We start from the raw sequence: 22,170 nt of genomic DNA on the forward strand, positions 1-22,170 counted from the left end.
CCCGCTTGATGGATCACCTCGAAATGTGCAAATCACCAGCTGAACCAAAAAGTGTACGTTTTTTTAAAACTTCATGAAATTTTGCCAATCTGCGCCAAAGTTATTAGCGAAACAAAAAATGTTTTTCCAATGGAAACTCTGGTCCTAACTATAACTACCTACTGGTGCTATATATATATATATATATATATATATATATATATATATATATATATATATATATATATATATATATATATATATATATATATATATTCACTGAAAAAACCATGGGTTATAGACCATATATAGTTAGGAATTAGCATTTACAAAACCTTATTTTACTCACACAAAACCATTGAAATTTCATATATAGTTAGTTGCACTAACTATATATCGCGCACCCGCAATCCACTGCTGATCATGTCACATATTACATCATTCATGACATGATCAGTGACATCACTGATGACATCACTGATGACATCTCAAATGACATCACTGATGACATCACTGATGACAACATCCAGCGACTGTATGTTTCTGAAAAGTCAAAATATGTCTTACATATTGAAGAATGAGTGGATGTATAAGTGTCTGGATGAAGGATTTAGTAGGTGCATGACTGACTGTATGAGTGAGTGATTAAATGTGTCTCACTGAGTGCATGGGTTAGTGACTAAACTGTCTTAATTTGTGCATCATTATATCTGTTGTTCTGTAAACTGCTACATGTGTTGATCAGTAGCTTTATGATTAAGTATATGGGTTATTGATTGGTTGCCCAAGTATTTGTATGGGAGACTGAGTGTGTGTGTGGGTGGCTGGGAGGTGTATGACTCTGTGCATAGATGTGTGAGCAGTTGATTCACTAGATGTATGGGTTCAAAAGTGCATGTGGAAACAGCTGTATGGGCGGTTGACTGTGTGCATGAGTGTATTGGTGAGTGAATGGATATCTCAGTGCTACATGTCAAAGTAAGTACATATGTAAAACACAGTACATGTGAGAGTTGACACATATAAATAACTGTGCATAAGAGCCAGTGAATTTGTGAGTGGCTGTATGGATCACTGTGAACTTGTATCAGGGATTGTATAGGAGAGTAAATATGTGTTAGTATATGTTTGAATAAGTGAGTACAACTGTATAGTTGAGGAAATGGAAGTGTGATTGATTCTTTGCATGACTGACTAGGTGTGTGAGTAACTCCATGGATGAGTGACAGTCTGTGAGTGTCTATTTACTCTGAGTGTATCTAAGATTATATTAGAGTCTGAAGAGGTTCACCGTATTATCACATGAATGATGTCATCAGTGATGTGATCAGTAATGTCAAATGAGATGTCATCAGTGATGTCATCAGTGATGTCATTTGAGATGTCATCAGTGATGTCATCAGTGATGTCATCAGTGATGTCACTGATCATGTCATGAATGATGTAATATGTGACATGATCAGCAGTGGATTGCGGGTGCGCGATATATAGTTAGTGCAACTAACTATATATGAAATTTCAATGGTTTTGTGTGAGTAAAATAAGGTTTTGTAAATGCTAATTCCTAACTATATATGGTCTATAACCCATGGTTTTTTCAGTGAATTTTCAAGGTTTTGTAAATGCTAATTCCTAACTATATATGGTCTATAACCTATGGTTTTTTCAGTGAATTTCAATGTTTTTTTAATAGCAAATATCAAAAGCTTTAAAATGTCAAGTACGTGGTAGGTAAAAACATTTTCGTGTTTATGCACGCTGATGTGCTTTGAACGCTGCCCCCCCTCCTCTTTTCTTTTAGGAGTATTCTCTCTTCGCAGATAGTGAAGGGTAGGTAACGCAGGCCTTTGCCCCCGGTGTATTCCGTCGTGCCTGCTTCCCTCTCCATTTGATTGAATGTTATCCTAGCATTTATTGTTTTGGAATTGGTTCTCTTTGGATCATTCTCTATTTACAAACAAGCACAGAGTCGCAATACTCTGTTTAGTCTTTGCAGATAGTGAAAAATCGTTAAAAAAACAAAAGGAATCAAGCAAAATCAGTAGGCCACTAATGGGATCTCTTTTTGACCTCGCTAAAATAGAAACATTATGAACAACCCCTCATGAGAAATACGAAACTAGTGAGAGGAACTGAGCTCGACACCATGATGGCTGCAAGACAGCTCGGCTCCGCCGCCCACCCCACCCAAAATAACAACAAACCCTATGCAAATATTATAAATATATACAACACACCAGCAAAGTAACAGGGTAAAACGTTTTATTAAATAACTATTTACATGGCAGCCTGCTGCAACATCGATCCAAACAAGCCTTTGTATTTGGGGCTCAAAATCAACAAGTAACAGGGTAAAACGTTTTATTAAATATCTATTTACATGGCAGCCTGCTGCAACATCGATCCAAACAAGCCTTTGTGTTTGTGGCTCAAAATCAAACATCAATAGTAAGATTTTCATAGGTGAGTGTAGGTTCATGGTTTTCCATCCACAGACTAAAAGCCTGGAGTGGGAGTGAAAGAACAATAACTAGGTAGGAAGAAAGGCAGAGGTTGTGGGAAGGACTCTGGATATGGTATGTTGCTTGGTCCCTGAGATGCTTCGATGTCACTGCCTTGCACAAATGGCATAAGTCCTGGATGTTGGGTGCCATAGTTGAGGGTTCCGAGCAGCGCTTGTAACACTGTCTGAAGCTTATTTGCACCTGCTGCAGCTTCACTATTCTCAAAGTAAGTGGGGGCTTTTTGTGGACCTGACTGCATTGGAAAACAATGTGATGCAGTGCCTCCCTGAACCGCTTGACGGAGGCCCCTGAGATAATTGCGCCTGCTCCACACCTTGTCCCACAATCCGTTTGACCTGAAGACACGTCCTGCGGTGCCCTGGTCCGACCATCACATATACCTGCGCTAGGAGACGGCGTGGGGTGCACTAGAAGGGAGAGGCGGCGCGAACGAGCCTCCCCCACCTCCCCAGGTGGAGGTTTCTCAGCTACACCCCAGCGCTTCACTCGGCCACCTGAGTTGCGCCCGCTCTTGCGACACAGTGCCTCGCTCGGCCAGCTGAATTGCGCCTGCTCTTGCTATTACAACGTCTCAACCACCATCCAACGGAATTGCACCCAATCTTGCGGTACAGCGACAGGCGGCTGCTACGGAGCTCACGAAATGGCGGTCTGCTCCACAGACTTGGGCCTGGCCTGCAAAGATGGCTCTGGGCAACCGTGGAACTCGGACGCTTGACTGCTAGGGCATGGGCCCCATTCCCAAAAGAGTCCCCTGAGCCTTGAAGATTCTACAACAGTCACCGGGACCCCCGACTCCCGTAGACTTCCGGTGGGGAGCGACTGCCATGATTGCTCGCGAAATGGCCACGACGTAGCCACGAGATGGTGGTGCTCTCATGCTGACGCCAGCTTCAGTCTGAAACATCCAGAAACACTGTAGACTACCAATTCGATCAGTTCCGGTGGAGCCCCAACGTGACCCGGTAGAGAAGAACTTGCCCTCCCCTCTTTTGACTGATGGTCTGATGATGACCGGGGGGGGCGCCCCACTGCAGCAGAGGAGCCTCCACCTGGGGAGGCGGGGGAGGCCCGTTCGCGCTGCCTCCCCCCCGGGGCACCCCACGCCGTTTTTCGGCGCAGCATTGTAGGATGGCCAGACCAGTGCGGCAACTTACTGGACACCACCTGGGTGCCGTCCGGATCTCGGCGCGTTGTGCTGCCTTCGGCCTATTCGCACAATGGACCGCTACTGATGCCACCTCACAGGCCGACGGATTTTGCCGACTAAAAGACAGACCAAAGCAGCCCATTGTTGCTTTGTTTAAAAAAATTTTTTTTAACGTGTTTACTTTGTTGGAGTGTTGTATATATTTATGAGTTATTAAAGTGTTATAATCCTACTACTTTGTTGGAGTGCTATATATTTTTAATATGACACATAATTGTGAAGACTTTGATGTACAAAAAGGCATCCCTGGAATCTTCCGCTTCAGGCTCGGTCCCACACACCCTTACAGTGAGAATCCCCTCCCCAATCACAATACAGGATCGTTATCAGATAGTAGGAACGCGTGTGGTGTGACGGATCTCATGGGGTGGGGTCCTTGATCTACTGTAACTCCTTTGAAGAGGGGTGATTCTTTACAGTTGGGGCCATAAACTACATCCGCAGGGCTAGGTGATAGCCTGGGACCGGCCTGGACAATCAGACACAGAGGAAGAGGAGTGTCAGAGGGTGCAGTAGTGAATAGGGTGACAGGGAGGTGTCGGGCGGGCACAGGGTGTGATTCTCAGGGAAGAGCAGCGCAGATTGGGGGAGGTTTATGGCCCATGCATGAGAGAGAGAGCGGGGTGACCAGTGCGTGGGGGAGATGCTTGCGAGGGTGGGGAGCCATGCTGAGGATCGGCGGCGTGCAGAGAGTGGGTCTGGTCAAGGCATCTAAAATGGCTGCCGTGCACGACAAAAGTGTGGCATTGGAAAAAAGGCAAGATGGCGCAGACAATGTTTATCAATACGGATTAATTTATAACAATTATTTTTAACAATATATTTACTCGCAGTGACAAAATGGCGGTCAACACTTCCTGATTTCCTTCGAATCGAACGTTAACAGACGTCACGCAGCAAAAAAAAAAAACGCTCACGCGCAGCCGCTGGAAGACATGTATCAACATATATGAGCATCCTCAGCCACCCTCAGAAAACATAGGGGGTCAGGATACGTCTCCCGTACCCCCTTATACCCATTTCTCACATTGTTTTTCCTCCATCTTGTAATTTAATTAAAACGAAACACAAAATGGCGAATTCCCGTTTCGCGACCCGGTTCGCGAACCCGGAAGCGCTTCTACCGCGAAAAATCATTTTTTTTTATTTGCCCCACGGGACCCTATAATAACCCCAACATCATTCCTAGGGGGTCAAGAAGGGTCTACCTTGCCCCCTTTCATTAAATTCCCCCTTCGTTTTTCTCCTCCTCTTGTTTCTCGATCCTACCGAGAGACAAGATGGCGGCCGTTCCAGACTGTTTAGAATGTTGACAGACACCAGAGAGCCAATCAGCTTCGCTTCGCAAAGTTCCGTTACGCGAAAAGTTCGCGAACCGGAGCGCTACCCGGGACGCTGTCACAGATATATCGTTTTTTTAAAACGTTAATTTCTCAAAATCCACTGGAGCACATATATTGAGACCTAGCAAAGGCACATCGGGCTAACAGTCCCTACAATTTTGCCAAGTTTCGTGCAAATCCATTCAGCCGTTCAAGCTAAAAGTGAGGCCAAACGCCCTATGGAAAAATGAATGGGAAAAACGTGTTTTGGGACCCCCCTTTTTTCTCGCCCCCCCCCTTGACGAAACCCCCACTCTCTTTTTTTTTAAGACTTCAATGATCAATAGAACACAATCAAATATACTTAGAAACATCTCAAATGACATCACTGATGACATCTCATTTGACATTACTGATCACATCACTGATGATATCATTCATGTGATAATACGATGAACTCTTCAGACTCTAATATAACCTTAGATACAATCAGTGTAAACAGACAATCACAGACTGTCACTCATCCATGGAGTTACTCACACACCTAGTCAGTCATGCAAAGAATCAATCACACCTCCATTTCCTCAACTATACAGTTATACAAACTTTACTTATTCAAACATATACTAACACATATTTACTCTCTTATACAATCCCTGATACAAGTTCACAATGATCCATACAGCCACTCACACATTCACTGGCTCTTATGCACAGTTATTTATATATGTCAACTCTCACATGTACTGTGTTTTACATATGTACTTACTTTGACATGTAGCACTGAGATATCCATTCACTCACCAATACACTCATGCACACAGTCAACCGCCCATACAGCTGTTTCCACGTGCACTTTTGAAACCATACATCTAGTGAATCAACTGCTCACACATCTATGCACAGAGTCATACACCTCCCAGCCACCCACACACACACTCAGTCTCCCATACAAATACTTGGGCAACCAATCAATAACCCATATAGTTACTCATATAGCTACTTATCAACACATGCAACAGTTTACAGAACAACAGACATAATGATGCACAAATTAAGACAGTTTAGTCACTAACCCATGCACTCAGTGAGACACATTTAATCACTCACTCATACAGTCAGTCATGCACCTACTAAATCCTTCATCCAGACACTTATACATCCACTCATTCTTCAATATGTAAGACATATTTTAACTTTACAGAAACATACAGTCACTGGATGTTGTCATCAGTGATGTCATCAGTGATGTCATTTGAGATGTCATCAGTGATGTCACTGACCATGTCATGAATGATGTAATATGTGACATCATCAGCAGTGGATTGCGGGTGCGCGATATATAGTTAGTGCAACTAACTATATATGGAATTTCAATGGTTTTGTGTGAGTAAAATAAGGTTTTGTAAATGCGAATTCCTAACTATATATGGTCTATAACCTATGGTTTTTTCAGTGAATTTTCAAGGTTTTGTAAATGCTAATTCCTAACTATATATGGTCTATAACCTATGGTTTTTTCAGTGAATTTTCAAGGTTTTGTAAATGCTAATTCCTAACTATATATGGTCTATAGCCTATGGTTTTTCCAGTGAATATATATATACATACATACATATATAAACATATATCATCTGTATATCTGTATAAATACAAACAAAAATGCATGCATACATATACTTATATGCATACAGATGCATGTTATTTACATGAAAGTTGAAAAAACACTAATAAAAGCAAAGCTAAAAAGCCACCTCATTACAAACAGAATGGCTTTAACTTAAACGAGGGCGAGATCTATTGCATTTTCAATGCTTGTTTACTTTGGTTCCATCAAGAAGGCATTCAAATGTGTCACACATTTGCCATAAATTCTGAATGTTAGCACTCTAGTTGCACATTAGATCACTGTAGTAAAGCTACTGCTCACCAGGGACGTCTGCTGCTGGTATTCAAAGTGCATGTTTCAGTCTGCATGTCAGAATTTTTTTAATGAAATAGAAGAGGATTTGAGAAGTCACTCAAAATGATCCCTAATTTTTCTTTCTGAAGCACTAATCATACTTTCTATGGCAAAATTAACCCCCTCATGTTGTTCCTTTTTAAATTGAGTGTTTTCAGACTTACCACTTCATTCCAATCAAGATGGCTTCTGGTGTGCCATACTTTTGTCATAAGTAAGACTGTTAGCGCTCTAGTTGTTCTTTAGAACACTCTGGGACATTCTGTCATTGGGCTATACTTGGGGTACATCTGGGTGATATTTGGGCTACATTTAGGCTCTTTTGTCTCTGGTGGCCATCTTGGGAGACTGTATGTCAGAATTGTTTAATGAAATTGAAGAGGGTTTGAGAAGTCACTCAAAATGTGCCCTAATTTTTCTTTCTGCAGCACTAATCATAATTCATATGGCAAAATATACCCCCTCATTTTGTTCCTTTTTAAATTAAATGTTTTAAGAGTTACCACTTTATTCCAATCAAGATGGCTTCAGGGGTGCCACACCTTTGTAATAAGTAGGACTGTTAGCGCTCTAGTTGTTCTTTAGAACACTCTGGGACATTCTGTCATTGGGCTATACTTGGGCTACATCTGGGTGATATTTGGGCTACATTTGGGCTCTTTTGTCTCTGGTGGCCATTTTGGGAGACTGCATGTCAGAATTTTTTAATGAAATAGAAAAGGATTTGAAAAGTCACTCAAAATGTGCCCTAATTTTTCTTTCTGCAGCACTAATAATACCTTCTATTGCATAATATACCCCCTCATTTTGTTCCTTTTTAAATTAAATGTTTTAAGAGTTACCACTTTATTCCCATCACGATGGCTCCAGGTGTGCTATACCTTTGTAATAAGTAGGACTGTTAGCGCTCTAGTTGTTCTTTAGAACACTCTGGGACATTCTGTCATTGGGCTATACTTGGGCTACATCTGGGTGATATTTGGGCTACATTTGGGCTCTTTTGTCTCTGCTGGCCATTTTGGGAGACTGCATGTCAGAATGTTTTAATGAAATAGAAAAGGATTTGAGAAGTCACTCAAAATGTGCCCTAATTTTTCATTCTGCAGCACTAATCATACTTTCTATGGCAAAATATACCCCCTCATGTTGTTTCTTTTTAAATTAAATGTTTTAAGAGTTACCACTTTATTCCAATCAAGATGGCTTCAGGTGTGCCATACCTTTGTAATAAGTAGGACTGTTAGCGCTCTAGTTGTTCTTTAGAACACTCTGGGACATTCTGTCATTGGGCTATACCTGGGCTACATCTGGGTGATATTTGGGCTACATTTGGGCTCTTTTGTCTCTGGTGGCCATTTTGGGAGACTGCATGTCAGAATGTTTTAATGAAATAGAAAAGGATTTGAGAAGTCACTCAAAATGTGCCCTAATTTTTCATTCTGCAGCACTAATCATACTTTCTATGGCAAAATATACCCCCTCATGTTGTTTCTTTTAAATTAAATGTTTTAAGAGTTACCACTTTATTCCAATCAAGATGGCTTCAGGTGTGCCATACCTTTGTAATAAGTAGGACTGTTAGCGCTCTAGTTGTTCTTTAGAACACTCTAGGAGGCTGCAGTAGAACACAAAGGAATCAACTGACAGTCTCTGTCCTTGTTGGATGTACATGTTTTACTGAGAATGTCAGACTTCATTTTCACATGACTGAGAAAGATAATGTGAATTTACAGAAAATATGCTTTCAGTTTAGCTTATAGATCCCCTTCCAAACCACTGTGGGAAAATCATGAGATATTAGTTTTCTTTCAAACAATATTCATGATATCACAGCAGAAGGTTTTTTCACATGGTAAAATCACCTTAGAACCCACCACAATTCCTAAAACGAGTATGGTACCATCAACAAATGATTTATAATGTAATTAAAGTCCTAAAACCCTCTATTAACTACAATGCTTTTTAATGAGGTGCTATCATGTATATTGGTCCCAAGATGGCTGCCAACACTTCTTGGATGAAGTGCTGACAGCCAATCAGATCAGATGTGTGGTTAGGCTCCGCCCAGATATATATCTTTTTTTGAACCTAAATTACTCAAAATCCACTGGAGCACATATATTGAGACCTAGCAAAGGCACATCGGGCTAACAGTCCCTACAATTTTGCCAAGTTTCGTGCAAATCCATTCAGCCGTTCGAGCTAAAAGTGAGGCCAACCGCCCTATGGAAATTAACATGGGAAAAAAGCGTTTTGGGACCCCCTTTTTTCTCGTCCCCCCCTTGATGAAACCCCCACAAATTGTCAGGGGCTGCTCAGAAACAAAATGTTCCATTTTCCTGAAAATTTCAGCCAATTCCGTCCACAAACGCCAAAGTTATTAGACATAGAATTTTCAAAAATCCCATAGAGAAAAAATCCTAACTATATATACCTACTGGCGACCGCCAGTAGGTAATATATATGTATATATATATATATATATCTTCACTGAAAAAACCATAGGTTTCAGCCACGTTATAGTTTGGATTTAGCATTTAAAAAACCTTGCAAATTCAGTGAAAAAACCATAGGTTTCACACACGTTATAGTTCGGATTTAGCATTTTAAAAACCTTTGAAATTCACTGAAAAAACCATAGGTTTCACACCAGTTATAGTTAGCAGGTCATTTTACTCATACAAAACCTTTGAAATTCCCCCGTTATAGTTAGTTCAGCTAACTATAACTCGCGCGCCCGCAATGCACTACTGATGACGTCACATATTACATCACTCATGACATGGTCAGTGACATCACTGATGACATCTCAAATGACATCACTGATGACATCATCCAGTGGATGTGTGTCTTTCTGAAAAATAAATATTTTTTATATATGTATATCTAAAGGTCGATGGAAGAGCAAATGGATAACTAAGTGTTTAAATGGGTGACTTTTTTGTAGAATTGATTGTATAACTGACTGATAAATTGTATCTTAGTAAATACATGGGTTAGTGAGTAATGCTTAAATATGTAAATATCTGTATCAGTCTCACACATTTTTTGAATAAGTGGCTGCATGGGTTGGTGAGTAACTACATGAGTGTCTATGTAGGTTATTGGTTGTTTTTTTGAGTATCAGTATGTGTGTCTGAGTGTTTATATGGTTTGGTGGGGGATATTACTTAGCACATAGATGCATTAATGAGTGACTCACTGTTTATATGTGTTCTGAAGACAGCATGTGTGCAGGACTGTATGGGCGGATGAGTGTGTGTATAGGTGTGTTTGTGAGTGAATGACTGTCTCAATATTGTCTTTATGACTAAGTACATATGTGTTAAACTACTATATGTGAGTATTGGTGTATATAAGTGAGTATATATGAGAGTTAGAGATTTGAAGAGTTCCTGTATAACTAAGTATGTGTTTCTATAAGTGATTGTTTAAGAGAGCCAGCATGTGTATGTTTGTATGTATACCTGTATATGTAAGTAAATGGATGTTTGATAGTTTATTTGCATGTGTGAGTATGTGTGTAAGTAACTCTATGGATGAGTATCGGTGTGTAACAGGATGTATAGGTGTATGAGAACATATGATGATTGAGTACATGTATGAGTGACTATATAGAACTGTTGGTGAATGAGTGGATGTGGAAGTAGATGTTGGAATAGGTTGTTATAACAGGTCTTGGTATCTCCATTTTCTTGAAAATTTTTGTTTCTATTTTTGAATGTGTGTATCAAAGGTTACATTAGAATGAGAGGAGGTCTGCCGCTCTTTCACAAGGATGATGTCATCAGTGATGTCATTTTATATGTCATCAGTGATGTCATGAGTGATGTCACTGACCATGTCATGAGTGATGTAATATGTGACATTATCAGCAGTGCATTGCGGGCGTGTGAGTTATAGTTAGCTGAACTAATTATAACGGGGGAATTTCAAAGGTTTTGTATGAGTAAAATGACCAGCAAACTATAACTGGTGTGAAACCTATGTTTTTTTTCAGTGAATTTCAAAGGTTTTTAAAATGCTAATTCCTAACTATAACGTGTGTGAAACCTATGTTTTTTTCAGTGAATTTGCAAGGTTTTTTAAATGCTAACTCCTAACTATAAAGGGGCTGAAACCTATGGTTTTTCAGTGAATTTCAAAGGTTTATTAAATGGTAATTCCTAACTATAACGTGGCTGAAACCTATGGTTTTTTCAGTGAATTTCAAATGTTTTTTAAATGGTAATTCCTAACTATAACGTGGCTGAAACCTATGGTTTTTTCGGTGAATTTCAATGGTTTTGTGAATGATAATTTTTAAATGTATTAATTGTTATATTTTTTATACTGATTTACTACATTGTTTTAAATTATTTATTTTTAGATATTTTATATTACATTACATATGTTTTATATAAATTGAAAAAAATGTTTTTACACCTCTCTGCAACGCAGCCCCCTGGCGCGTTTGCAGAGGGGGAACTAATTCCCCTTGCACACTGGGGGTCCCTGGGGGCCAGCTAGCCTACCTGGAACCTCCAGTATGCGCCAGGGGGCTGCATTGCAGAGAGTTGTAATGAGGACACACCCCTTTTTACACCTCTCTGCAACGCAGCCCCCGGGCGTGTTTGCAGAGAGGGAACTAATTCCCCTTGCATACTGGGGGAAAACTAGCCCATCTGGAACCTCCAGTCTGTGCCAGGGGGCTGTATTGCAGAGAGGCGTAATGAGGCCACACCCTTTTTAACACCTCTCTGCAACGCAGCCCCCGGGTGCGTTTGCGGAGGGGGAACTAATTCCCCTTGCATACTAGGGGTCCCTGGGGGCCTACTAGCCCACCTGGAACCTCCAGTATGCGCCAGGGGGCTGCATTGCAGAGAGATGTAATGAGGCTATGCCACTTTTTTACACCTCTCTGCAACACAGCCCCCTGGCGCGTTTGCAGAGGGGTAACTAATTCCCCTTGCATACTGGGGGTCCCTGGGGGCCAACTAGCCCACCTGGAACCTCCAGTATGTGCCAGGGGGCTGCATTGCAGAGAGGTGTAATGAGACCACACCCTTTTTTAAACCTCTGCAACGCACCCCCCGGGCGCATTTGCAGAGGGGGAACTAATTCCCCTTGCATACTGGGGGTCCCTGGGGGCTAACTAGCCCACCTGGAACCTCCAGTAGGCACCAGGGGACTGCATTGCAGAGAGGTGTAATGAGGCTATGCTCATTTTTACACCTCTCTGCAACGCAGCCCCCTGGCGCGTTTGCAGAGCTTAAACTAATGCCCCTTGCATACTGAGGGTTCCTGGGGCCAACTAGGCTACAAGGAGCCTCCAGTATGTGCCAGGGGGCTGCATTGGGGCCCCCCCACACTTCTTTATCACTATGCCCCCGTGATTTGGTCCCCCCCGGGGGATAATTTGAAAAAAACCAGACCGGGTTTAAAAAAAAAAAAATGGGTCCTTGGGGTCCTTGTGGGATCACCTAGGTAGGTCTAGGGGGTCAGGGTGTTTCTACCCTGCCCCCTTTTTGTGTTCTACACATTTGTTTTTCTGCTTTCTTGTTCCTCGGTCTACCGAGCACAAGATGGCTGCCAACACTTCCTGGTTTGAAGTGTTGACAGCCAATGAGCATGCAGCTTTCTCGGGAAGGTAGGCGTACCATACGGGTACCGTGCGCGTGCCGTACGCGCACTCCGTGATTTTTTGAAAAAAAAATTGGGGGGGGGGGTACTTGGGGGTCCTTTTGGGACCCCCTGAGCAGGCCTAGGAGGTCAGGGTGCTTCTACCCTGCCCCCTTTTTGAGTTCTACACGTTTGTTTTTCTGGTTTCTTGTCCCTCAGTCTACCGAGGCACAAGATGGCTGCCAACAATTTCTGGTTTGGAGTGTTGACAGACAGTGGCAGCCAATCAGCATGCAGCTCGTGCACAGGAAGGTACGCGTACCGTGCATGTCCAGTACGTGCTTATAGATATGTATATTTTTTTACTTTTGATTTTCTCAGGAACTACTGGAGGACATGATAATTGGCCACTATGAAAAAACATAATAATCTCAATTGTTATAACAATAACATTGATTGCGTTTAATTCACTTTGGCCTTTATGTTTAGCACAATCCTACTAAAAGTATCATGGAAGCCCAAAAAATAAACTATCCTGCATATGTAAAGTTTCAGATTTAATTCATGAACAACTGAAAAACTTATTAATAGTCACATCCTAATGGAAACCTATAAACAAATACACAACAAATATAATAAATCTTAACGTAGATAGTTTTTTTTGCATTATTATTATTATTATTATGTTTCTTATATAGCGCCAGAATCGACCCCCGAAGGGGTATGTCCGCGCTTGCCTTGGGAACCCGTCCTGGCTTTTCCCTGTGAGATAGCCCCTACAGGGCATCCCCAAGGTGAAAGCCAGGCATCCCGCCGCGGGGGGGCGTTGTGGAGATTAAGCAAGTTTAATGCCCAGAGTTGCAGAGTGTGAACCCATGTTTTAGGTCAGGCACCGAAGCGAGAATTATCGAGTCCATGGACATTTGGGCTCAATGCTCTCTGGTTCACAAAACAAAACAGGCCCAACAAGCAGGACAAAAATGATTTTCTTGTGCACCCCCTGGAGGACATGATAATTGGCCACTAGGAAAAAACATAATAATAGAAAGTGTTATACCAATAACAATGATTGCCTTTCATTTCCTTTGACCTCATTTGTAGCACAATCCTACTAAAAGTAGCATGGAAACCCAAAGAATAAACTAACCTGCATATTCAATGTTTCAGGTTTACTACCTGAACAACTGAAAGAACCACGTATGGTCAAATGATAATGGAAACCTATTAACAAATACATAAGAAATAGTATACTTCTTAATATACATTCATTTTCTTTGTATGCTCTCTGGCCTGCAAATTAAAACTGTGCCCAGCAAGCCAAGCAGAAAATATATTCCCTACGTGCTCCTGTGCAACAGAATTGAAAAGTGACCCAGCAGTGAGCTACAATCAATCAATCAATCAGGGCCTTGTATAGCGTGCATACTCACCCATGAGGGTTTCAAGGCGATGGTGGGGGATGGCTGCTGGTCGCACTGTGTGGAGGATCATTCGAAGAGCAAGGTCTTGAGGTCCTTCCTGAATTGGGTCAGCTATGTGGTTTGACCCTTGTTCCAGGTCTCGGCGGCTAGGTAAGAGAAGGACTTGACTCTAGTTCTGGTCTTGTGGATCCTGGGGACAGAGGCAAGGGCAAGTTGCTAGGATTGGAGTTGTCTGGTGGGTGCTAGGAATGCGAGGCAGTGGTTCAGTCCTTCATTGTGTAGAGCTTTGTAGGCATGAGGGAGGAGCTTGAAGGTGGTGTTTTTGTTGACTGGGAGCCAGTGGAGTTGTTAGAGGTGTTCCTTAACGTGGCTGTGTGGGGGATGTCGAGGACCAGTCCGGCAGTGGCATTTTTAACTTTCTATAAATTCTTGAGCTGTTTCTGGAGGACGCCAATGTAGAGTGTATTGCTGTAATCGAGTCTGCGGGCAATGAGTGATGGGTGACCTTCTTTCTGGATTCTGTGGGGATCCACCTGTATGTCTTTCAAAGCAGATAGAGCGTGTGGAAGCACACGCTCCACTAAGTAGCTGAACAAACTACTATATGGAGGACGTGATAATTGATAAAGATTATGGAAAGTCTGCACACTCCCTATTTGTGATTGAAAAAGTATCAAATGTATAATCTATTAAACAATAGACTATGTTCGACCTAGTAAAAAGGCTGCCAGCCTGAAAACTAAGAACTACTTCTGGTGGAAAACCACCAGTTTGCCAGGCGCACTGCGAATATAAATGTATTTATATTTTACATTCTTTTTATTTTTTTTTATTTTTGGTAAACCTTTATTGGTACTTAAATCAGTTACAACCAAAGCAGTACAGATCATCATGATCAGCCATCAGGACGGGAGCGGATAAAACAAAGCAATCGGTACATAGCAGCACGAAGCTCCGCTCCACAAATACTTGGTTGCAACCCAGGAAAGCATTCTTACCGTAAGGTAACAGGATTAAAGAAGGTTTCATTTTAAAAATTAAATAAGAAAAGCAGGATCTGTGGCATTACACTTAAAACAGAACAAAGCAAGGGATAATCAAGAAGCAGGATGGTCATAGTCCGGATTACTGTCGGTAAGGCATGGAAGTTCCAATACAGTATCAGGATAGTCGAAATGCAAAGCAGTGCTCCCACCGAACAGTTCCAGGCCTCAGTGGCAAAGCATTAAAAATCAACCTCATCGTTCAAAATAAGAAGAGCATGCGGAAGAATATCTCCACAGAGATCACAATTAATAAGAAAAAAGGAAAAGTAAAGTCGAGCCAAGAGCAGCAAAAATAAAGAAGGCCATAGAAACGAAGAAGAAAGAAGGAAAACAACAACACCCCTCCCCATCCCCCCACCCTGCACCCCTGCATGTGGCTACGGCCTACCCCCCTAGCAGCGTGCCTGTCGCCCATTATGAGCCCGAAATATAGACAAGAGAATAAGAGAAAAAGAGAAAAGCGATAACACATCATGAGGTAAAGAAGAAGAGAGAAAAGAAGGGATAACTAACAGCCCACGATAGGAAAAGAAATATGTGGGAGATTCCCGATATGGGAACCCCGACCCCCCCCCCCCCCCCCCCCCCCCCACCATCACACAACATTTCAATCGCTCAGAGAGTAAAGACATAACATTGGGAGCACCCACTTAAACAGGATATTATTAATCGCTCAGCATTTCAAGTTCCACAGAAGATTATAGATCTCTCCAAGCAGCAGCAGTCGCGCCCGAGCGCACTCGACTCCCACGGGCCCCCAAGATTAATAGTACAGATTACACCAGTCATATAATGCCGGACCAGGTCAGAAAAGTACAAACTGGAGCACGCAAGTCATTCCAGGAGGAACCAAAGCCTCTACGACATCGCATAGCGCGGTTCACTCAACCGCCATCAACCTTCACCCACGGGGCCAGTTATCCTGTAGATGATCCGCTACGAGCCACCAAGGAGTCTCTTAAGGGAGCATGTCCGTGCTCCAGCCGCCATTAAGTCACATCCACACCCGGCCGCGGCTCCCCCGCAGGGAGCTGCGACATTCATCCCACAAGGAGTGACGGGCAAAGCTGGTGGCGGCTTACAGTTAATCATCAATCCAAAGGCAATTGGACCATCCTCACACCGTTTCCAGAATGTACTTCTCCGGCCCCTTGGGGGTATTCATTCACCATCCCTGGCATCCAATACACTCGGTCGCCGCCATAACTAGGTAGAACCCATCAAGTCACCCCTTTTTCAGGGAGCACCACCGCGGCGCAGTACAGACCGGCTCCGGAGTCGCCGGCCCCCGCCAGATAGGGGATTGTGATTCGCTGGTGCCCCAACAATAAAGTAACACCGGATGCTATTGTCCCCCACCACTGGCGAGTGCACACGGGCCCCCCCAGCCCAAGAAGTAACACATCAACATTGTGCCCCCACCAGCACCAGTGAGCCGGAGCGTAAATCGCAGTTCAATGTAGAAGGCAAGCAATGTACCTCCAGGGAAACAAAGACCAGTTCCCATTGTCCGGCTGCCGATGAAATGTGCTGGGGGGGGTGAGGGGGGGAGAAGCAATCAGCACAGAGGGACCGTGCATCACGCCGATAGTGGGCTCCAGCGGTGTCGAGGGGTAAATTGGCCTCCATGGCGGGTGACCGGCGTCCCACTGGTCCGTGTGGCCGCTGTTGTTTAACTGGCGGCCGGGTGCAGTGTAGCGCGAGGTCCCGGCTGCTGGCATCGGGCGGGCCGCTCCGCGCAAAGGAGCACACCTTCGTCAATGGAGCGCGGATTTTCGCCGGAGTCGGACGCCTCGTCTCCGTGTCTCTTCCGACGCACAGGAGCTCCGTTTCCGCACGGGGCATGCGAGCAAATCGATCGGTGAGGGAAGAAGGCCAGCGGAGCCGGGACTCGGTGCGGCCATCTTGGTCGCCGGCCCGGCTCCGCCCCCTATATTTTACATTCTTAAATAAAAAGAATCATAAACATTCAAAACATGCAAATTAGCTTGCACGCATCCAGGAGGATATTCGGCGATGGAAACAACAACCGATCTGCGTCAAAATGTCCCTGCTGCCAAAGGTGTTGTACTTGTTTCAAACCATTCCAATCACCCCTCAGATAGGCATGATCAAGAAGCTACAAGACACGATACAGCAATACGTATGGGCTGGCAAGCGCCCTTGGATGCGACGTGACCTGCTCACGCGCGTCCCCACGTAAGGGGGGTTGGGGGTCCCAGACTTACTGCGGTACTTTCAGGCTGCACAGATGTAATACCTGTTGGAGTGGTCTAGGCCGATGTCTGAAAAGCGCTGGCTATTCCAGGACAGGGCCATGGCCGGGATGCCGCTCTGGAAGATTCCGTTCTTGGTGCGAACAGATAGACCAGCATACATTAAGAAATCACCCATCAACAGGACGCTTCTACATGTATGGGATGCGGTAGTGGTAACTAAAGACCTCACGTCCTTTCCCTCGCCAATGACGCCATTATCTGAGAATCCGGCATTCCCACCAGGAATGGTTCGTGGCTCCTTCCCGCAATGGAAACAGACCGAGTGCAACTCGGCATGTCACCTATTTGACACACAAGGCTTTATGACACTGAAAGCTATACAAGATGGGTACTCCATCAATAAACCGCACAACTTTCAATATTTCCAACTGCGGCACTGGCTCACCAGTACGGACGTCATACCACACACAGGCCGCACTCTTAAGCCATACGAGAAATGGCTTCTTGCCAAAACCTCGGATAAACGGGCGATTACAGAACTATACAGGATGTTAACTCCCCCCAGCCAACGGCTAAATCCGCAGGACAGCAGCGGTAGGTGCCGGGAGCTGGGCCGCACGCTCTCACACAAGGAATGGAAGGACGTCTATTACCGGGCACATCACACAGCCCGTAATATAGCCACTAGGGAGGCGGCGGTTAAAGTGGCATATTACTGGCACTTGACGCCGGAGCGGCTACACAAAAGCAATCCTCGCCGAGACCCCATGTGCTGGAGGGGCTGCGGACACATAGGGACAATGCTCCATCTGCTCTTGGAATGCCCGATGGTACTGGAGTACTGGGAGGAGGACCTTCGGGATGTAGACAACTGTTTCGAAACAGAGATTCCCCGTTTCCCCTCATACGCGATCCTAGGCCTGCCCAACAAGCTCACCTTTCCACTCAAGTCCATTCGGGGACGCCAAATGGGGCTGGCAATAGGAACAGCGACGCAACATATTCTCTCACTCTGGGGCACCCCAAGGAAACCCACACACAAAGGGTGGCTCCACAGACTTTGGTATATACTGGGAATGGAACGGATACAGGCGTCCCTCACACAGACCTCCGACATCTTTAGGGAACATGGGCACCCTTAATCTCCTTGCTGTCACAAGAATTCTGCGAGCTCACTTGCCCAAAGTATCTCAAAGTCCTTAGACTAGTTGCTGAATTCCATAAGCCACCAGATGACGGGAGATGAAAGGTCAACAGAGGATACACTCATATTCCACAAACCTACACAGCAGAACACACCGGACGAAAAGGGGGAGGGAGGGAGGGGGTTCGTTTCGGGGGCAGTGTGGTTAGGGTTAGGAGGGTCTAGTTGGGAGGTGGGGTACGGGGGTTTTGAAAGACCGTTGATTACTGGGCAGGACTCATGCCCTCTTGCATGGACTCATGGCACTTTGCTCCAGAGAACAACCTCCTGATGCTTATCACTGACTTTGGGGCGACAGACGCACTAGGGGGCTATGTCTATCTGATTGCTGTAATGTTGTACTTGAATGCAAATGAAAATAAAAATAAATTTGATCCAAAAAACATGCAAATTAAACACAAGTCTGAGTGAAGTAATTATTCATTCTATTTGAATACAACCAAACTTAGTTGATATACAATGATTTCAATACAATGATTAGCGAACATCAAATTCTCAACTGTACAGTGTATGAACAATTGTACAAATAAATGTATTTGAAAAATCAAAAGTTCCCGGTCATGACCTCATGCCTAATGCATTTCGGAAGAAATACCTTCTTCAGGGGCCACTGTGGAGAATAGAAAAAACAGGATTAAATCCTAGTCAGAAACAAACTGCAATGTAGAACTGAAAAGCAGCGCCAAATGTGTCCAGGGGAGAAACAGAACAAAGGTGTAAAGCAACCTTATATGCATCTACAACAGTCAATATCAGAAGATATCGTATGCTAACAAGGACAGAACCACACACCTGTGTTGGTTAATCTGAATAATAAAAGAAATAATAAAAAAATTGAGTAAAATAAACGCAATAATGGATTGTATAATCCGTGCACAAAACTGACGTGACCTCGCTATGACAACCAACCTAGCAGAAAATAAGCAAAACTTACGATATGACCAAGTGCTTTGTTCAGTATCAGTGGAACAGGACTGGAAAAACTGTACAAAGAAGGATCCACAGATGAGTCCAGAAAATACTCGGAGTGAAAATGTTATCTACTTATGAGATAACACACAAGTTGACTTACTGGATAAAAGTGAACGATGATGCCCAACAATGCGCTCTTCTCATAAACTCCTCTGATCTTTCGCTATTCCAAGCTGTCGGTTAAAAATAATGAAAATGGCACCATGTACTTCCAGCTAAGTGTAACTAACTGTGTCTCTCATGAAAGTGATATCATTACCTTAGTCATTTTATGGCGTCTTGAATCACTTAATTCAACGTCTTTAGACCCTCCTGCAATGAAGACCTTCACTTGTTGGCTGCCCCTCGAGAACCCTCATACCGCTCACACCATACCTGGATATTCCCTGTAAAAGGCACCCAGCCTATTAACTAAAAGAACTCTGTCTCAAACTACACGTCGCTGCACCTTACAACCCCACTCTATAGCTTACCAGCAATGATTACCGGACAACTCGACCCAAAGGCATAGCTCCCCAGCCTACTCCAAAGGAAACACATCTACTCATACCATGCCAAAAAGCGTGATTAAGTGATCACGTGGTGTGTTCGTGCAGCTCAAAATAGGACTGATAAAACTGCATGTGGGAGCCATCTTGGAGTGTGTAAACAATAATGACTATATTGCTTCATGGAAAACTGGAAATCTAATGTCCACATGTTAGATCATATGAAAGTGATGTAACGCAAAAAACCTGCGGAAGGACTCAATACCACTGGAGAAAAACAACATGAATAAATATCACGATGTAATCACCTCTCAAATAAACTACAGCAGGGAGCCTAATAAAAATGAATGTACAAATAAAAACTGGATTAGAAAATGTGCAGACCCTTATGCCTGGGGGTCTAAATGACAGAATTGAACTGTTATGTTTTTATAAGCATTCATCAGATGTTCTTGTTCTCATAATATTTGCCACTGCCATATTTTCCAAATGTCTTTTTATCTTTGTAGTTCATACAAGAAAGTTGTATAGTTTGCATCTCTGTGTTCACATTGTGGCTCACAGATTGTACATATGCATACCTCCAGGCAATTCCATGCTTTTTCTAACACGTGGTGACCATTGTTTACTCTTTCAATTATTTAGTTTTTTCCATTTTCTATTCCAGTTTTTATTTGTACATTCATTTTTATTAGGGTCCCAGCTGTAATTTATTTGAGAGATGATTACATTGTGATATTTATTCATGTTGTTTTTCTCCAGTGGTATTGAGTCCTTCCGCATGTGATGCAGGGCTTGCTATGAAATTCGTTTTATTCATTACATTGTTTACTTACCTCCAATTATCTATATTCTGGTTTTTAGCACCCCCGCCCCACCTTTCTGCCCCACCGTAACTCCCTCCACAGGCCGCGGCTGCCTGCAGATGGTGAATATCCTGCTGTGGAAGTGATTTGCTAGAGCACTACAGATTTACTGTGAAGGAGAAATCATGTTCCCTGTGGCTGTGGGGCAGGCAAACCCTCTGATGATATGAAGAGTTCTTCCATGGTGTAGTTGGTGCTTGCCTCATTGCGGTCTGCAATGGTGGCCTTTTTCGCACCTTTCAGTCATTAATGGCATTTGTTGAGGGCTGACTTGAAGGTAGATCGGACTGTAGTGTCTCTGCATGTGTGCCATCTTTTCTCCAGTTTTTGAAGATGTTTTTCATTGTACTGAGTTCTGATGTGTACCAGCTGGCTTGTTTGCACTCCTCTCAAACTGGATTCCGCCCACATGGGACAGAAACCACTCTTCTTACGGTGGTTGAAGAGTCCGAGGAAATTCTTGACCAAGGAGGTACAGCGGCTACCTTCCTCCTTAATCTCAGTTCTGCATTCAACACTGTTAATTATGATATTCTGATTAGCAGACTGAGGAAAGTTGGAGTGTCAGGTGGCGTTATTACCTGGCTGCAGTCCTTCTTGGAATATAGGAATTTTCAGGTGTTTGAAAGGGACAAATCCTCCAAGTGTATGCCACTCAGCTGCGGCGTTACTCAGGGTTCATCATTGAGTTCTACATTGCTTAATGTATATATGAGTAGTTTAGCAAAGATTGTCCTTCCATATGATTGTAAGATAGTCACGTATGTTGATGACACTCAACTGGTTGTGGCTTCTTTAAATCATCCCGAGACCCCTCATCTTGTCTAGGACCCTGCTTGGAAGAAGTAGCCAAGTGGATGGAATCCTCCTGTCTTAAACTTAATGTTGAAAAGTCGGGGCTCATGCTGCAGGGTAATCCACTCATTTCGGACCTTGAAATAGTATGGCCAAACTGTCTTGGCCCGCACCTGTCCCTAAAAATCAGATAAAAAGCCTGGACATGTGGCTTGATTGGTCGCTCAAATTTGACCATTAGGCGATGAAATTGACTGCCATCTGTTATGGCATGATTAGGATGCTCCGGAAAGTGTTCCCTCTCCTTTCCTTTCTTGCAAGGAGACTCATGGTCCAGGCCTTAATCCTCTCCCACTGGGACTATGGAAAAGCCCTGTATCTAGGAGCCTCTCGGGCAACCACAACAAAGTTGCAAATTAGTTAGAACTGTGCAGCATGCATGCTGCTTAAGATCCCTAACAGCCAATCTGCCAAGCCTGCATTGAAGGCCTTACACTGGCTGCCTATCATGGAAAGAATAAAATTCAAGTCTTTATGCATCGCCCACAAGTCCTTTTGG

Source organism: Lissotriton vulgaris, chromosome 2_2 (genome assembly GCF_964263255.1).
Source record: "Lissotriton vulgaris chromosome 2_2, aLisVul1.2, whole genome shotgun sequence".
Taxonomy (NCBI): Eukaryota; Metazoa; Chordata; class Amphibia; order Caudata; family Salamandridae; genus Lissotriton; species Lissotriton vulgaris.